Source organism: Nesoenas mayeri (genome assembly GCF_963082525.1).
Source record: "Nesoenas mayeri genome assembly, chromosome: 5".
Classification (NCBI taxonomy): Eukaryota; Metazoa; Chordata; class Aves; order Columbiformes; family Columbidae; genus Nesoenas; species Nesoenas mayeri.
In genome coordinates this window covers 1,229,989-1,249,191 of record NC_137548.1, presented here as the reverse complement: position 1 = coordinate 1,249,191, position 19,203 = coordinate 1,229,989, and positions in this window count along the sequence as shown.

Sequence of the window (19,203 nt, the reverse complement as noted above, 5' to 3'; positions counted from 1 at the left end):
AAATAGCTCAAAGTATTTTACTGGTCTTGAATACGCCCAGTTTCCCCGCTTTTAGGGAGAAAATCCTTCCCAGCCAGCAGAATTCCCAGCGAGAGGCACAGCCCGATTTACACTCCAAGAGAAGATCACCAGTAAAAAGAGCTCATAGCAATTTAACAGTTGGGGAAACGAAGCTGCGAGGAAGATCATTCGCATCCCTAGTGTCTCAAGCTTGTCAGGAGGGCCTGGAGTACGACTCAGTGTGCATCTTGGCCGCTTTGCTCTTTGGGGAAAGGCTGAAAACGCCACCTGTAATTGCATTTTGTCTCCTGTGCCACCAGGGGTGCACAACTGCCACCCCCCAGCATCACACCAGCAGGCAAACGCTTACTTTAAACAACAACAGGCCCATTGCTATGAGAACAGTTCAGTACTCCTCAGCATCCCCCAATCCACAGCTGAATTCTTGCTTCTGCTCCTTAAATGCCCTCATTTGCATAAAATTGTCTGCAAACAATTAAAGTTAATTAGGATAATTTATCATTTGAAAGTAAAGCATCTTATCAGCAGGTATCAGACTGAAGCAAGCAAAGAATTAGTTGTAGGGAAATAGTTGGGGGCTTGTTACCCTGTTAGAAATGAAGTGACAAAGAATGATCTCTTTATGATACTGTTTGGCCTGATTGTTATGTTTTCAAAGTAATTAACCACAATTAGCTAATCATCCTCTATAGTAACTTCATTTGTGACTCTGCACTGTAGTATTGACTCATTTACACTTTGGCGGCCTTCCTGCATGTAAATTGTGATTACAAAGTTTTGCTAACAGCCCAAAGTTCTGTGTGAGCAGAAACGGGATGTTGGAAAGAGCTTTGATTGCATATAGTGGTACCTGTTTCGCCTCAAAAGATGGAAAAGGCAAATGAAACTCTGTTGATGCAGGTGAGGAGTCTGCGCTGTGTCCTGCTGCCCCATCTTGGTGTCAACACGTCCCCTCACCTGCTGCATCGCTGGCTTTCTATCGCATTGCCGATATACGGCGGCTTTGTGATATTTCTGAGAGCTCCATGTGCAAAATGTGTTACCCCTATCTGAAGGGACTGTGAAAATAATGCCCTTTCATGAAAAAATAGCATCATCATCCATCCCAGTTCCACTCCAAGACATCAGCACCAGAACTGAGCAAAGACAATGCAAAGTGTCACCTGTTCCTCTGGGCTGAGCAGTGGGAACTTGGTTAATCGAATTATGATCATAATAATACCAGAGACCGTATTTAACGTTGCGTTTGTGAGGCTGGTCACATAGGAGCATTCACAAAGCACTAACCCATCAGGGTAAACTCACTTGATGCTGCGCAAGAAATGCTAAGCAACCAGCCACAGTAATTTTTAAAATTAACTTAAAACAATTCCTGGAAGCGCTGTGGGAAAAGGCAAATCATTCAACGGCCACATTAACAGCCACGGCGGTTGATGCAACCAGGCGCCACACGCTCATAATGTTCAGAACAGCCACACACGGGACCCCCCAGAGGGACCCCTGGGCCGGATGGGGACAGATCGTCCCCCAAAGGCCCGATCCTGCCCTGCGCTCGCCCAGCCAGACCCGGCTCATTGCGGCTTAGGGACACGGCTTAGCGGTGGACTTGGCGGTGTTGGGTTAATGGTTGGACTCAATTATCTAAAGCATCTTTTCCAAACTAAAATATTCTATGATTTCCCCTCTGTCCTGGGTTTGTTACAAACAGGTTTCTCTTGTAGTGAATGTGCCTGTCAGCTAAAGCTTCAGATCAGCTGCATTTTCCTGAAAGCCAGATCCATGTTTGGTAGACACAGCAATGGGATGCAAGGTCACTGATAAGGATGGATGGACATCTCGGGAGAGGGGCAACGAGAAACAGGTGACCAACAACTGACCAACCCAGTGTAACATCCCATTCACCTGGTACTTCATAGAAAAGGGGGAGATCACCAGGATCTCGTCCCTTTTCCTTATGGCGACATTAGCAGAGGACCTTGCGAGTCGTCCCTGCGAACCGAGGCCAGTGCCAGACTGAATCCAGCTCCGGTTGGCTGCAGAGTCCAGTCCAGGACTTGGGCTGCCGGCTCTGCAGTTGCCGGCACTTTCCAGATTGGTTTGGCAGAGTTTGGATTATTTTCTCTATTTGATCAGCAGCATTAGTAAAACATTTTGAATTTCCCAGCTCTCTTCTCTCTGTCCTTCTTTCCCTCCAATCGCCTGTCCTGAGTGGGAAGGGGGAGCGGGGTTAACAATACACCTGCCAGGGTTTTATTATCACCCTGCAATCAAACCCTCAACACCCCCTTTTGCCATTTTTCTTCGCTTATCTCCTTTTACCATGTGTTCACGTGGACCTGTTCTCACAAAGCAAAAGCAGGAGACGGAGGGATCCCCGTGTGTTTGTGCACAGCAAGGCTGAACACCGGCTGCAACAGACACAGCAGCACGGGGCGGGATGTCGACCCTGCTCCGAAAACACGGGGGACCCGCGGAGGACACGATGCCTTCATTAGTGCGTGAATTGTGGGGCTTGGGGTTTTAATATTCTTCTTTTTCAAAGGCAAAACAACAGGAAAATGTCAGGTTGCAGAACTGGATGTTCAGGCCATCCTCCCTCAGCTGAACACAAAAGTCATCTGCAAAATAACCCGAAACTGAAGGAACGCTAGGAATGGCCCCCTGGTGGGGCCTGGGCATCTAGAGCAGGCAGGGTTTAATTAAGCATTGCCCTGCTGATGGAGGGGCCCGCGTTGCCATGGCAACGGGACTCTGCTCCGCCTGGACCAGCCCCGGGGCCCCAGGGCTTTCCAGGCAGCAGAACCGGGTCCCCAGGGCACCTCGGGCACACAGAAAAGGTGTTAACACGCCCTGAGGCACCTTCAGCTACCGGAGACCCAGCACAGTGTCACAGCACCGGCACACTGACCTGTTTGCGGCTCTGATCGTGCAATATCAGCTTGGGAAAACAGACAAATGTCCAGAATGCAATAACTGCACAAATTGGTGTCCTGTGTTCACCCAGAGACAAGCGGAGCAGGGGCTGCAGCTTCTCCAGCCCCAGCAAAGGGCTTTCTGCTGCTTTCCGTGCAATGAAGGGATTTCAGGTTCAAGTGGCTTTTAGAAAAGACCAAAAAATGAATCTTTAGACTGCAAGTGGGTAAAACCATGTTTTTTACTCTTCCTTGCACTGTTTTAGTCTCTTGGCTTATCTGTATTTCCCAGTCAACAGCAGTTTAATGTAGGTTACTAATGCAACTTAGCTTCAAGTCTTCGCTGTGGCTTACGGCTTCCAATCCAGCTGTTTGGAATGCAATTGTAAATGCACACACCACCCTCATCTCCCATTTAATTGAAAAGCAGACAACATTAAAGTCACGGATTGTGTTTCTAAAGACAGCTTGCAGTTCAATCTATTGAGAACCACAGTTGCGTTGTTTACTTTTTAACTGGGGTCGCCACCTTCTCCACTGTTGTTTCAAGGTTGACAGTGATTTAAACCTGGTGTATTTTTACAACCGGCACCTAAAGCAGGGTATAAATCATTCTGAAGGACATTTATTTCTGCCTGTCATTTCACAGGAAGATGCTATTAAAGCTGCGCTCAGTACAATGTGCAATTGCGAGACGTGTTGCTGATGGCTTCAACACACATTACATGAGCTACAGAGAGGCAGCGCAGGGAGGAACGCCGGCTGATTCACCCCACTGATAATTGCCTTCCCCTCATTTAAGAGCATGTCACTGGCTTTTCTCCATTAATAAAAAGACATCTGCATTTTACCGCACCCCATTTTTTTCAATGGAGACCAAGTAGCTTGGGTTTGCTGGACATATGCGTAGGAAATGCACAGATTTTGCTCTGCTTTCCATTATTATCTCCATTCTCTCGCCGTGATTTCTCCCTGCCTCCTCCTGGCCTGCAGGATGTGTGTGTTTCGGAGATGATCTGTCACAGTTTAGGCAACACGGAGAAAAGATTTATGCCAGACCTCATCAAAGAGCACAGTGTGTCCTGCAGATGATCACGGCACAGCAGCAACCTGCCCATGTCTCACCTCAGTATGTTCAAATGCAAAGCTGTCTGTCTGTTTGCAAATGCAAGAAGAGGAAGAGAAACCCCGGAGCTGTGCACCTTCTCCAAAGGCAGCTCCACCAGGGACCCTTCGCCTGGGACAGCAGCGCAACAGCCCTGGGATGCGTGCAGACCCAGAGCTGGGCTCTTCTTTAGAAAAGGCTCCTTAAGGCTCCCCATGACACGCTGACGTGGGGCTCTGCCCCACTGCCACCCCCACGGGGCAGCAGATCGCTGGCACTCGCAGGGACACTGTCCCACCGTCACCAGTTCTGCTGGGAGCCAGCACCACCCAAAACCCACCCGAGTTGTTGAGCGCTCCAAGGGACAGAAAGCACTGCCTCCTGCAAGGGACAGACAGCATTGCCCCCTGCAAGGGACAGACAGCATTGCCTCCTGCAAGGGACAGACAGCATTGCCTCCTGCAAGGGACAGAAAGCATTGCCCCCTGCAAGGGACGGAAAGCATTGCCTCCTGCAAGGGACGGAAATCCGTAGCTGCTTGGGATTATAGCTGCAATATTTTCCTATCTGCTTAATTAAAGAGGCTGTTACGGCACTTGCTGTGAGTGCTGAGCAGCGAGGATGAGCGGAGCAGAGCACGGTGACATATGCAATTGGAGGCACGAGTGCACAGTCCCTCACCTCGTCCCTCCCAGGAGGTCACGGTGATGCAGGGATGCACGGGAGGGCTGGACTGGTCCCGAAGGAAAGCCCCGCTGCGCTGGGGGCTCAGCTCACAAAGGGACAGTGGGAAGAGAGCACGAAAAAATACCCTGAACAGGAGTGAAAAGGGTTTTTTTTACACATCACAACAGCAGCACACCAACAGAAAGGTGCCCACTGCTGCCGTCCTCCTCTCAGCACCCTCCAAGAAAAGGCTGGTTCGGAGGAAATAAAACCCACCCTCTGTCCCTGGTTCAGCTCAGCTGTTTTGGGAGGTTCCCATCGTGAGCAGCTGAGGCTCGTCCACCCCGTTCAGCTGTGAAACACACGGCAAATCAGAGTGACGGCTGCAGGTGAGACTGAGAGACGGCTTTGTGTCCGCACTGCCCAGCGCCCCCACCGCCCAGCGCCCGCGCCGCCCAGCGCCCGCGCCGCCCAGCGCCCCCACCGCCCAGCGCCCGCCGCGCTCCCCTGGCCTTTGAGCACCAACCAGCACAGCAGGCTGAGGATCAATAAATGTACCCGAACACCCTCTAGCGCCAGCACCTGTTGCACAACCACAAGCTGAGGTGTTATCGGGGACCAGGCGGCTTTAAGCCGCATTTCTGTCCCAGCGGAGGATGCTGCAGCAGGTGTGGGGCTGGCGGGGCCCCTCGATCGCCGCATCTCCAACAGGGTTCGTCATCCAGCCCCAGAGATCTGGAGCAGACTGATGGAATGGGAATCTTCCAGTCCTTGAGACGTCTCCGGAACGAGCAGCGAAGCCATGGCAGACGGGCATTGCCACCAGGTTGCCGCTGCCATACAGTGGGGACAAATTTAACCTGGCTGCTGACTTTGTCATCTCCTTTTATTTCTTAGCGGAGCTTTGCAGCGCAGACCTTCTCCAGGGTACAATAATCATAGTAATAGCATTAAAGAAAGCAAAAGCCAATGATTTTAGTTAATTAGCAGGCTGCTGTGCTGCAGACCCATCATATACAGGCCACGTCTCGCTGTGATGCCCGACAGACACCTCTTGACATGCCTGAACTGATTACATTAAATGCCAATGGAAAGACTGCTTATATTATTTTTAAGAGAACAAAGCAAGAGTTCCTTGTACAAATCCCATTAACAGCCACTTTGAAACTATAGCCTGCAAAGCCCATTAAATCCAGAAAGATATATTTAAGGCAAAACCTAAAACTATTTGAACTTTGCAGTATCTGAGAGGCCACTTTAATTGAACAGCAAACAGAGCATTTCTAATCCAGCCCAGATGGGAACAGAGAGAGCAAAAAGGACACACATATTTAAAAGAGAAGGAAAATAAATAGCAGAAAGGCGCAGAGCGTAGTGGGCTCAAGAGAGCGGGGCTGCAGGACGGGCTTGCGGAGATGGAGACTCCAGCACAAAACCTTCATCAGACCGTCGCCCTTGCGCAGAGTTCAGGGGCTGCTTTGAAATGCTCACCCCAACTTTTGAAGATCTCAGGGGGGCCGTGGCCTGGAAAGTCACCTTCCCATGCACACAGGACTGAGCTCGCCACACGCCATCCCAACAGCTGCTCATGTGGAGCACGAGTGTGATGGAGCGGCTGAGGGACCTGGGGGTTCAGCTGGAGAACAGGAGCTGAGGGGAGACCTTCTGATCTCTGAACTGCCTGAAAGGAGCTTGGAGCCAGGGGGGTCGGGCTCTGCTCCCCAGGAACAAGCGCCAGGAGCAGAGGAAACGGCCTCAAGTTGCGCCGAGGGAGGTTGAGGTTGGATGTGGGGAACAATTTCTTCCCCAAAGGGCTGTGGGGCATTGGAACAGGCTGCCCAGGGCAGTGCTGGAGTCACCATCCCTGGAGGGTTGGACAGACGGACATGAGGTTCTCAGGACATGGGGCAGTGCTGGGTGGGTTACAGTTGGACTCCATGATCTTGAGGGTCTCTTCCAACCAAAGTGGTTCTGTGATTCTAAAGCAAACGTGGCCGGCTGTCAAGGGTTTAGATTGCGGGGTGACAATCAAACCCTGGCAATGTATTGTTAACCCCCTCTCCCCCCCCACTTCCCCCCTTTTGCCCCTCCCTCTCCCCCTTCCCACTCAGCACAGGCGATCGGGAGGGAAAGAAGGACAGAGAGAAGAGAGTTGGAAAAAATTAACAGTGTTTTACTAATGCTACTAATAAGAATAGAGAAAATAATACAAAATATACAAAACCAATCTGGAAAGTGCCGGCAACTGCAGAGCCGGCAGCCCAAGTCCTGGACTGGACTCTGCAGCCAACCGGAGCTGGATTCAGTCTGGCACTGGCCTCGGTTCGCAGGGACGACTCGCAAGGTCCTCTGCTAATGTCACCATAAGGAAAAGGGAAAAAGCAAAGGCAAAAGGGCAAAAGGGACGAGATCCTCGTGATCTCCCACTTTTATATGAAGTATCAGGTGAATGGGATGTTATACACAGTTGGTCAGTTTCTTGGTCACTTGTTTCTCGTCGCCCCTCTCGCGAGATGTCCATCCGTGCTTATCAATAAGTTTGCATTCCATTGCTAGGTTTACCAAAACATGTGTCTGGTTCTCCAGGAAAATGCAGTTAATATGAAGCTTTAGCTGACAGGCAAATTCACTGAAAGAGAAACTTGTTTTTACCAAAACCAGGACACTGGCAGAGCAGTCCCTGGGCTGTGGGGGGTGAGCTGCACCAGGACCGGCCCTGCACGCCGCTGTCCCCAACACCCAGCCCTGCACGCCACTGTCCCCAACACCCGGCCCTGCACGCCGCTGTCCCCAACACCCGGCCCCCCACAGCCGTCCCCGCGCCTGCAGCCCCTGCGCAGCCCGTGCTGCAGAGCTGGCACTGCACACTGGATTTGCAGACATTTGCACACATCAGAGCTCCTCAGCGAACACCGTTTGCTTTCCCCATGCCCAGCACAGCTCGCAGGTGGGTCCGAAGCCCTGGAGCTGCCTCGTGCATCCAGCAAACCCCGGTGCTCCGGGTCCCCTTCTGCAGAGAAGCCGCCACAAAGCAAACAGTCCTCCACAGGCTGGGGACCCAACACAGCGCACGGACCCGCTCCAGTCAAACCCCGTTCACTTCTCAGCCGCTGCCTCCCATGACCAAAGAGATTTTCAGCTTTCCATTTTCATAGAAAATACGTGGTTCTCCTTATTTGCTATGATAAATTTTGCATTTTGAAAGTCATCATTAAAAATCCAGAACCAACCGCTGTCAACACCACAGTTATTCTTCCTTTGTTGTTTTTCTCCTGGCCATTTCGAACGATGTAATTTTTTGTAACAAATAATGATTCTTTTCCTGCTTGCGATTCTGCCAGCAGCGAGCGGCGCCACTTAATGCAATTAGAGCGGGTTAGAACCTGAATGAGAGGGGAAACAGAGCACGATAACTGTTCCCTCTGCAAGGAGAAGGACACGTTGAGGCCGGGCGGCAGAGCTCAGAAATAACGCGCTCAGCTGATGTGTGTCTGTTACACACGGCCTCAGGATCGTGCTGTTTACAAGCAGAATGCATTAGCTCCTCAGCACTAATGCTATAATGAATACATCCGTGCTGATAATGTACATACGAATCCACAAGTTGCCTCTTGAGATAGGTAGTGTCATCAAAACAGCACTTGACGGAAAATTCCTAATATCCTCTTTGGTTGTAACACGCCACTGACTAAATGAAGTAAGAAGAGGGTTAGTGCTGCTGCTCCTGATGAATCACAGATGCTTTGGGTTGGAAGGGCTTTCAGAGCCCCCCCAGTGCCCCCCTGCCATGACAGGGACATCTGCACCAGCTCAGGTTGAGGAGGTTGAGGTGGGGTTGAAGTTGGGTCAAGGAGGTTGAAGACGTTGAGGTTGAGTGGGGGCGGTTGAGTTGGAGAGGTTGAGGTTGGGTTTGTAGAATCTTGGAAGGATTTGGGTTGGAGGGACCTTCCCAGCTTCCCCAGTCCCCCCTGCCATGACAGGGACATCTTCACCAGCTCAGGGTGCTCAGACCCCGTCCAGCCTGGCCTGGGATGTCTCCAGGGATGGTTCAGCCACCACCTCTCTGGCCAACCTGGGCCACCTCTCACCACCCTCAGGGACAACAATTTCTCTCCCGTGTCTGTCCCGATGCCTCCAGCCGCACCAAAAGGCTCCTGCCCAGAGGACACGAGATGCTGAGACGGGGTGGGAGAACGTCCTGGGTGCGTTCAGATGAGCGTAAGATGAGGGAGATCGGCCGCCCCCATTTCAGTTACATCGGCATCCCAAAGTCTTTTGGGATGATGGAGGCTCTTCAACACAAGTTTGTTTCAATAATACTAATTACTTTGGTGCAATTAAACATGCGCCAGAAATGCTACACAGCGGCAGACCTGTCCAGGATTAAATATCACTAAAGCTGAACTAAAACCTTTTAAGATGCACAAACAAGCTGATAACTAGTGCCCATCCCCTCCCATGGAAGGTTATGGGCACTGTGGCTGAATCGCTGGAGTTGGGAAAGGCAGGTGGGAAGTGCTGATTCTGAGAAATACGGGAAATCTCTCAGGCACCACCGCTACAAAACACAGATGGATGCCTCTGGTTTGGTTCCCGTTGTCTGGCCCTGAAGGGGGAAGCACAACGACCACCCCGAGCTCACCCCGCTCCTGCCCTGCAGACAAACCCATTGGCCCAGCCTGGCGCCGGGCGCGGGATCTACACACAAGATGCTAAACCTGAGATTAATAACTCCTGCTTATTGTCAGCTGGACGACTCGCGCTCAGCTGGGATATACAGGGATATAAATCAGAGGATTTACGTATCAAATGTCAACGCAGCATAAAGGAAATAAAATAATTAGCAGTGCGAACCTAACCTAAAGTATGAGTGTCGGTTTTAGTCCACGGTCTCATTTTGCTCTCGTACAGCTGACTCTGCAATTAGCTGCAACCCAGGATGTTGCGGGTGTTTCTCCCCGCGCTGCAGCAGTTCCACGCCGTGCTGCAGGTCAGCGCAGAGCGGCCTGAGCGTGTACTAACTAAACCCCGACCATTGAGCCAGGCTCAAAGGAAACAAAAGATCCAAATGGCTGGGAGGGAACAGGGTTTCAGAGGAAAAGTCCGGCTGCAAAGCAGCGGAGCTGGAGAGGGAGGAGAGATGAAAGCCGCTATTCAACCCCGCACGCCCCACCGGGAGCTCACCGCAATTTATCCAAGCGGCCGCGGATATTTTCAGCGCAGCCCATTCAAAACCGAACAACCTCAAAGCTCCTGCGAGAACCTCCAGGTACTGAATGAGTGGAGGAAAAAAGAACTGAAAAGAACAGCAAAATAAAGCAAAGCTTCTTTATGGAAAATCGGTGATACGCTTTCAAGCGTCCCTGTGTATTTCTCGCTATGCTGGCAAACATTAAAAAGGGCCGTCAGAGGCCAGGCTATAGTTGAGTTCAGAAGCGATGCATTATCTGTTTTTCTTCCCATTCTTCTCTTTCAGCTCTCCTCTCTGGGGCTGTAACAGATGCCGAGAGTCCGTCCGACACACATACCACCAGATGGCATTCACTTATTGCAAAACTCTATCTGTTCTTCTAGAAACACTTGGGTGATGTCCCTCACAACCCCACTCAGGTTCGCTTCATTAAATCAGCTCTGCTTGTTAAAATCTGGTCTCAGGACACAACGGCCACTGCAAGGAGACTCAGACTTGAACAATTAAACAGTCGTGGGGCTGGATCTGCAACACGGTCCTGAACGGTGTGAGGCAGAACTGCCCATCTGCCTTAGGTTCTATAGAAAAGCTATTTTCCTTGGCAGAAGGAGGTTTTCCCCCACCCAAAGGAGAAAATATTTTAAAATAAGTGCATTTTCCTGGTCAGCAGGTTTTCCTGACCAACCCAGTATAACATCCCATTCATGTGATACCTCATGTAAAAGTGGGAGATCACGAGGATCTCGTCCCTTTTCCTTATGGCGACATTAGCAGAGGACCTTGCGAGTCGTCCCTGCGAACCGAGGCCAGTGCCAGACTGAATCCAGCTCCGGTTGGCTGCAGAGTCCAGTCCAGGACTTGGGCTGCCGGCTCTGCAGTTGCCGGCACTTTCCAGATTGGTTTGGCAGAGTTTGGATTATTTTCTCTATTTGATCAGCAGCATTAGTAAAACATTTTGAATGTTCCCAGCTCTCTTCTCTCTGTCCTTCTTTCCCTCCAATCGCCTGTGCTGAGTGGGAAGGGGGAGAGGGGGTTAACAATACACCTGCCAGGGTTTTATTGTCACCCTACAATCTAAACCCTCGACACTGTCCAAGGGCTCGGTCCAAACTCTGATCCTGGTTCTCAAGAAGCCGCTGCCATGCAGCAGGAGCCTGGAGCTGACATGTTTAGCAAGACCCATGTTCTCCCAGCAGCAATTCAAGCATCGTCTACACCATAACGTGTCTCAGCCTAACTAAGTCCAGCCTGGCTCATCACGGTCTGAAGCTCCACTGATACCGGGGTTGATGCCTAGACCCAGCTTCTGGGAACATCTGCAGAGCTCCAGCTTCCACCATTGGTGAACACGCTCCTCTTATTCTGTGCTTAAGCATGGAATGTAAATAAGCACAAATCAGCAAGCATCCCCCTCTTATGGACCACACGAGTTCATGGAAGATGGGCAGCCAAGGAAAATTAAACTTCAAAAAATGCCAGGTGCGAGTTTTTGCTGATGAAACTCCTCGGGTGTCCAGCAGCGAGCCAGATCACCGCAGATATCACTCTACATGCGTCTGTGTTTCCTCTTCTCTATGGGAACGAGGATACGGGAAGAGATGGAGCTGGGATGTGGCGCGGGCTCTGACAAGGTTCCAACAGGTACGCTGTGAATCATTGCCAAGTGAAAGAGGACTTAGAAATCCGGTGTCACTTGCTCCACAGCGATATCCAAACTGTACATCTGAGGGCACAATTGAACCCCCGGTGCCATGGCCAGCCCGGAGCAATTATCAGCTGCCCGAAACAGCGGCCAGAAAGGACAAGACGCCAGAAACTCCGCACTGAACCCCACCAGATCCAAATTACTCGCGTAAGCACGTTGCAAATGTTTGGAAGCCAAATGGCAGATTCCCTCTGGCTCGTAAAAACTCACTGAAATAAACCCCTTGTTAATCCGTTGGCAAAACATCACAAACTTGACAAGCACCACGGGGCGAAAGTCAAACGTTGCGTACCATGCGATTTTTGTTAAGGTATTAAGTCTGCAGGAGAACAGCCTTTCCCATCACCTTAGAGATTAAAAAATGGTGAATATTTTGCTATAATTGGCCTTACTCCTATTTGTACTGCATTTATGAATAATATTAATTCCCACGCAATTTAAGCCATATGGTGGAAAGGAAATTGAAAAGTTACAAAAATAATACTAGCCATTGAGATGTTTTGCTTGTCAGGGAAATTTTCTTGTTGTGTTTCAAATTATAAATCCTTTTTAGCTTTAAATAAAAAAAAAATACATCTTTTCAAGACGGAAAACTAATTCTGCATTGTCGCGACACAAGAAGAGCAGCAGAAATCTCAGCTGGGTTTGCTCCTTCCTACACCTACTTCAGGGACATTTCCTCCCGCTGTTGTCACCTATGGTGTAACATGAATTGGACTCAAAAGGGCGTTTTGGAAAATAGACCCGACCACATTTAGAGAGCTCAATTCACTTTGTGCTCCTCTAAGTTGAATTAAATGAGACTAATGTGGTTTAGAAGTTCTTGAGCAACGCGGTTAACGCCATTCCAACTCAGTAGTTTGCAATGTTGACTTGGAAACTGAGATGGAATTGGTCTTCTTGGGAATTCCTGCATTTGTAGCGGGACACATTTAGCAGAGACATACGCGTTTTACAGGTTCTCTCTCATTTGTAAGTATTGTAAGGTGTTTATTCCGCGGGTGCAGTGCAGCTCAAACCACAGCGCAGCTGCTTTTCCTGGTGTTCGTCCAGCAGCGCTTGTCATGGACCCGTTTGTGCCGTTGCTGAGCTTCCTCTCCGCCCGCTGCTTCAGAGCTCTAGTAAGTTAATAATAGATAACAACTCATGTACCATTTGCATGATAAATGCTCAAGCAAAAGATTATCCAAGTTAAAATGACCAGATATCTAAATGCAGCAGGGACAACTCCAATTTTGTTAGCTCATCAGACTGACTTCTCCCCGTATCCATTTTGTCTCGCTCTTGCCCCGGGGCTTGCCCGTGTCTCAGTAGCCGTTGTGTTTTCCCCTTGGCTGCCCCGCCATTCAACACGATATGCTCCACGTTCCAGCTGCGTTCTGGCTCCTCACTGTGGCAGCAGAGGGAGTGTGGAGCTGCTGGAAGGCAGGAGGCTCTGCAGAGGATCTGGAGAGACTGGAAAAATGGGCCCATTCCAATGGGATGAAGTTCAACAAGGGCAAGTGCCGGGTGCTGCACTTTGGCCACAACAACCCCCTGCAGCTCCAGGCTGGGCACAGAGTGGCTGGAGAGCAGCCAGGCAGAAAGGGACCTGGGGGGACTAATGGACAGGAAGCTCAACAGGAGCCACCAGTGTGCCCAGGTGGCCAAGAAGGCCAATGGTGTGCTGTCCTGTATCCAAACCAGCGTGGTCAGCAGGACAAGGGCAGTGATCCTTCCCCTGTGCTCTGCACTGGGGAGGCCACACCTGGAGTGTTGTGTTCAGTTCTGGGCCCTCAGCTCAGGAAAGAGATTGAAGTGCTGGAGGGTCCAGAGAAGAGCAACAAGACTGGGGAAGGGACTGGAACACAAGCCCTATGGGGAGAGGCTGAGGGAGCTGGGCTTGTTTAGTCTGGAGAAGAGGAGGCTCAGAGCTGAGCTCAGCACTCTCTAGAACTACCTGAAGGGCAGTTCTAGCCAGGGGGGATTGGGCTCTTCTCCCAGGCATCAGCAATAGGACAAGGGGCCATGGGCTGCAACTCTGCCAGGGGAAACTGAGGCTGGAGATGAGAAAGCAATTCTGTGCAGAGAGTGGTCAGGCATTGGAATGGCTGCCCAGGGAGGTGCTGGACTCGCCGGCCCTGGAGGGTTTGAAACTGAGACTGGACATGGCACTTAGTGCCATGATCTGGTCAATGGGCTGGAGTTGGACCAAGGGCTGGACTGGATGATCTCTGAGGGCTTTTCCAACCCAGGCCATGCTGGGATTCTGTGACTTCGCCAGAATTAATTTTTGTGAACTTTAGATGTTTTCTAAAAGAGCAAATGTGGGGAGGAGGAAGAGAGGAGCCAGCATGGCCAGCATCTGGTTCCGCAGGACTCGGAGCGTGTTCCTGCTCCGCCCGCCCGTCGGAGCCTTTCCTGGGGACAACTTGACATTTCAGAGCTTCCTCCCCTCCCCATGACACCATCCAATGGCAACTGGCACATAAAGGGATTCTACTTAAAATCCAGGTTTAGCAACGCAGCCATGTTGAGAAAACCTCAGGGTGCCTGTAAGATTTGAATTGGGGGAAACCGTCAGTGTCAGCCCATCAAACTGTGACAACAACAACAGTCTGCCTCAAATGGCAAACGGATTGCTTTATCTCCTTTGTCAGGGGCTTGCTGCAAATAACTTAACACGGCAAAGCACAGCGCTGGACTTGGAGAAGAATAAAACCAGATGGAGCGCTTCCTCATTTACACGACCTTTTGTTCCTTGACTTGAATGGGGCGGTAAACGAGCTGCACTAAGGAACGAGCGCTCCCTCACACATCTGCTCACTCTCCTCCCGCGCGGCCCTTCCTGCCAGGCCCTTCAGTTCCACGGCGCCTCTCCGACACCAGGCAGATGTGACTCCATGCTGACGGTGCCACGTAAACTCTGCTAATGGGACCTCAAGACAACCTTCACAGCAAGAAACCACCTTCAACATCGCTGCCAGGAAACCTCGGAACGGAGCGGGGTGACCCAGGGCCGGTCCCCGCTCTGTCCAAACTCCCCATTGACGGAACAGTTGATGTGGGATTTGAGCAGAGCTGGTGGTGTGGACGTGAACATGATAATCAGCGTTATATAGGGAGGATGTAAATTCTGCTTCTTACGGGAGATTTGCATGTGTTACAACCTGCTGCGGAGCCAGACCTTTCCCGTGTTTCCAAGACCCAACGAATTAACGTGTTAATTAAGGAAAACACTTCATTTTGACAATGCTGAAACAGTGACGTCGTTCTTACTGTGTCACTCCAAATTAAAAGGCATTTTAAATTCCAAACAATTTGACATTTTTGGACTGAAGGTGGATCTCCTGGCAGCCCTACAGATTCTCCAAACCCGGTTCCATTCCCAGGTAACGCACTTGCTGACCGTATCCTCTTCCAAAGCTTTCACAAAGAGCCGTAGCTCTCAGCGCTCTCCCTCTCTACACAAACGCTCTGCAATGTTTTACACTCCCATCCAACTGGGCAGCTCTCACTTGAACTTCTTTAATGGATGCACTTAGGAAACTAAACCTTTTCTATCTCCTCACCCATTAACCATGCAAGGCTGGTCCTTTGTCTCAGCTCAGTGCGGCTCCTTTGTGTGTGATCCCCACGGGCTGGAGGCCACTGGCCATGGCACCCATTACCTGATCCCATTAATTACCACATTGTGTTCCTCTTCTCCTCATCATGGACCCCATGACTTCTTCATACCAGATCAAAGACACCCCTTAAACCTCAGCACAGATTAGTTCACATACCAATACTGCCCAGATCTGCCTAGATCCCTCTGCTCGATTATGGTCTTTGTATCCTTACAGCGATGTTTTTGATAAGGGTGAGATAAGGCACAATGAGGGCAGAGCGTGTGAATGGAAACAGAGCCATATGGCCACGCTTCAGCTTTTGCACAGGATGCAGCCCGTGTTGCTATAATAATGACCATACAGCATTGGGGGGGGGAAAAACCCAGAACTGTTCTGGTTTGGACTGAAAGGAACAGTATTGAGGCAGCAAATTCCACAGGGACCAAACCGTTATCACGATATAACATCACAACAGGCAGAGCCCGACACCAACAAAGCAGCAGGAACAAGAACAAGCGGTTATAGGAATAAACACCAGGAGATGAGACTCCTCACCCCTGGTGGTCACAGGAGAAAAGCCGTTCTCTGCCAGGCCACAGGGAGAGGGTTCCTGGCTGAACCCACCTTGCTCAAAACACCACAAAGAGAATGATGGGATTCTGTCCTGGGTTTGTTACAAACAAGCTTCTCTTGTAGTGAACGTGCCTGTCAGCTAAAGCTTCAGATCAGCTGCATTTTCCTGAAAGCCAGATCCATGTTTGGTAGACACAGCAATGGGATGCGAGGTCACTGATAAGGATGGATGGACATCTCGGGAGAGGGGCAACGAGAAACAGGTGACCAACAACTGACCAACCCAGTATAACATCCCATTCACCTGGTACTTCATAGAAAAGGGGGAGATCACCAGGATCTCGTCCCTTTTCCTTATGGTGACATTAGCAGAGGACCTTGCGAGTCGTCCCTGCGAACCGAGGCCAGTGCCAGACTGAATCCAGCTCCGGTTGGCTGCAGAGTCCAGTCCAGGACTTGGGCTGCCGGCTCTGCAGTTGCCGGCACTTTCCAGATTGGTTTGGGAGAGTTTGGATTATTTTCTCTATTTGATCAGCAGCATTAGTAAAACATTTTGAATTTTCCCAGCTCTCTTCTCTCTGTCCTTCTTTCCCTCCAATCGCCTGTCCTCAGTGGGAAGGGGGAGAGGGGTTAACAATACACCTGCCAGGGTTTCATAGTCACCGCGCAATCAAACCTCGACAGATTCTGCAGGAAGTATTGATGAAGGAACCCGATACCTGGTGTCCCCTTTGCACCATCTCTGCTCCAACGTCCCCTTCTCCTGCCCAAAGCTCCAGAGCTCCGTGGTGCAGTATGGAGAGCCCCCAAGTCCTTGCAAAGGTACCAGCACATCAGGACAAGGGTGGGAGCTTTGCTCTATTCTGAATTTGTTTGTTGATGGGTCGGCCACTGCAGACAAGCTCTAAATGCCACAGACCTGCTCTGGGTTGCTGGTTAAGATTTAAAGGTTATTGTAATGATGCCATGAAACACAGAATTCCTTTTGGACCTGCAAAACTAAGAGTTGCCTGATTAACATTTGTTGATTACAATATAACATGATTAGAGCTTCTATACAACACTGCGATGCACTCCAGGAAACAGCAGGAGCCCATAAATGAACATCTGTTAATCAGGAATGAAATTCCACGACAATAAAAGCTGTGCGAGCGGGTCCTGATGTGCGGGAACACGAAGCTTTTGTTTGTGTGAGCTCGGGACAGGGTTCCCATCACCTCCGAGCACGGGCGGTTAAATCGTGTGCATTTCACGCTGTTCTTCGTAAGGGGTTTTGTTCATTTAGAGCCCAGATCCTAACAGCGTAAACAATATTTATTAATAAGAAAACTAATGATTTGCCAGCACCGTAGGGATTTCAATGAATTTTAAATTTTCAAAACAATATCTCTAGGCCCGTAAAAATTACAGTAGCAAATCAATTTGCCTTGATTCTGGGTATCCATTTATTTGGTTTCTCCTAATAAAACCAACACCAAGTATTCATTAGTCTAACGGTTTATTTACTCCACTTTTCACAAAAGTACCAACAGGGACTGAAAGCAAAGTCTGTACCTGGGGAAGCTGTTACAGGAGTGTGAACGGGCATTCGGTGGCACTGGAGCGGCTGGAGGAGAACGGGAATCAGCACCCGCTTCCAAAATTAAGGCGACCAAAATGCCAGGGATTATAATTCAATCAAGCAGTGTTGCTTTATTCATTTGCCCGTAAAGTGGCATGTGATACAGAGAGAGAAAAAAAGGGAAAAGAACCGGGGAAAAGTAAAAGTGAAGATGGAAACGAGGTTGTGTTTATCACCATCCAGTTCCAGAAGCTCCCTCTGGTCTCCGGTCCCATGCAGTCCGGCCAGTTCTCCGTCACGGGTCGGGATCCTCCGGTGGGAAGATCTTCAGCAATGTCCATTCTGGTCTCATCTCTCATCCTTCTTCACCCCCTGCTCCCATTGTTTCAGCCCAGTCTCACCTTGATTTCACAGCCCAGGCTTAACTGCGCAGGCTCCAAAGATCCACGCTGGCTTTTGCCAGCGCTCACGTGTCAGCGCTCGGGGGTCTGTCTCTGGTCACTGGTGGCTCAGCCCCTTGGCAGCTTCTGGCCGTGCTCCGTGTCACTGGCCATAGTTTGGGGAGCAGGGGGGGCAGGTGTGACTGAGGCTGCAGGTGAGAACAACCTTGTGCCCGGCAGCTCTTGTGCCCGGGTAGGACAGACCCTCAGAACAGCCCTTGAGGAGGCGGGGGCTGGTTTGGCTGGAGCAGCGGGTGCAGTCCCCACGGCAGCACTGGGAGCAGCACCCCCCGTGTGGAGAAACCAGAGCAGCACAATGCGGCTCCTCGGCCTCTCCCACAGTCACTGTCCATGTTCTGCTGTCAGGGTGCAGTTCCTGATGGCCATGGTCAGGCAACGCTGCTCCATCTTCAGACCCACTCTCGCACATCCCCACACCTGGGAAGGGTCCCTGGGAGCCAACAGGTTCAAACCCAACCCAACAGTGCTCTGCTCACTGCAGGAGCATCACACCCAGCCTGGCCTTGGGCTGTGACAGCCTTTAATATTTCTCAGTCCCCTATTTCCACTTGTACTGAGCTCTGTGCTAAGTGCAAGTCAAACCCTGCAGCCGTGTTTTGCTCCAGGCTCGTGTTGGCCATGATACAGAATTATTGGGGCTCTGTTGAAATTGCAAACACAAGTAACTGCTCTTTTCTAGATCTACTGTTGCGGTTTTCCTCACTCTGGGGTTATTCCCCATCCCTGGAGACATCCCAGGCCAGGCTGGACGGGGTCTGAGCAACATGAGCTGCTGAAGATGTCCCTGTCACGGCAGGGGGGGCACTGGGGAGCTGGGAAGGTCCCTTCAACCCAAACCATCTGTGATTCTATTCTACTCTATGGGGTTTCATCTGGGGCTGAAACCCATTATCGTAAAACCCAAAGGAATAATGAAATATCTGAATGCATTTCAAATCACTGCATTGCTCCAGGAAGAAAGAGATTAAAAAAATACTCTTACATACAACAGTTAGAAGACACCCTACATCAAGCAGCTACTCTCAGTATGTTCTTATTGACGATTCTATCGGGTTGTTAAGAGGAAAAAGATCCCAAACATTTCCAAGTAACAGCTGGCTATTGAAAAATATCTTCTGGAAAATCCACCCATGCGCAGGTGGGTCTGAGGTTGGAAAGGGCTCAGATGGGCAGTTAGGCTGAGCCTTAGACAGCCTGGCACTGGATTTTGTTTGGGTTGGTTTTGGTAAAGCTTAGTTTGTGCCTTCAGTACCAAAGTATAAAACATTGTTTTGGGGATGGGCTGTGCAGCACAGGAGCTCAGAAAGGAAAAGAACTAAGATCAAGTCGTGCTGTAAGCAGAACAACACAAACACCTACGGGTAAGCTCCCAACACACACTTCCCCATAAGTCAACGTTTGATCCTTCTCCTCGTCAC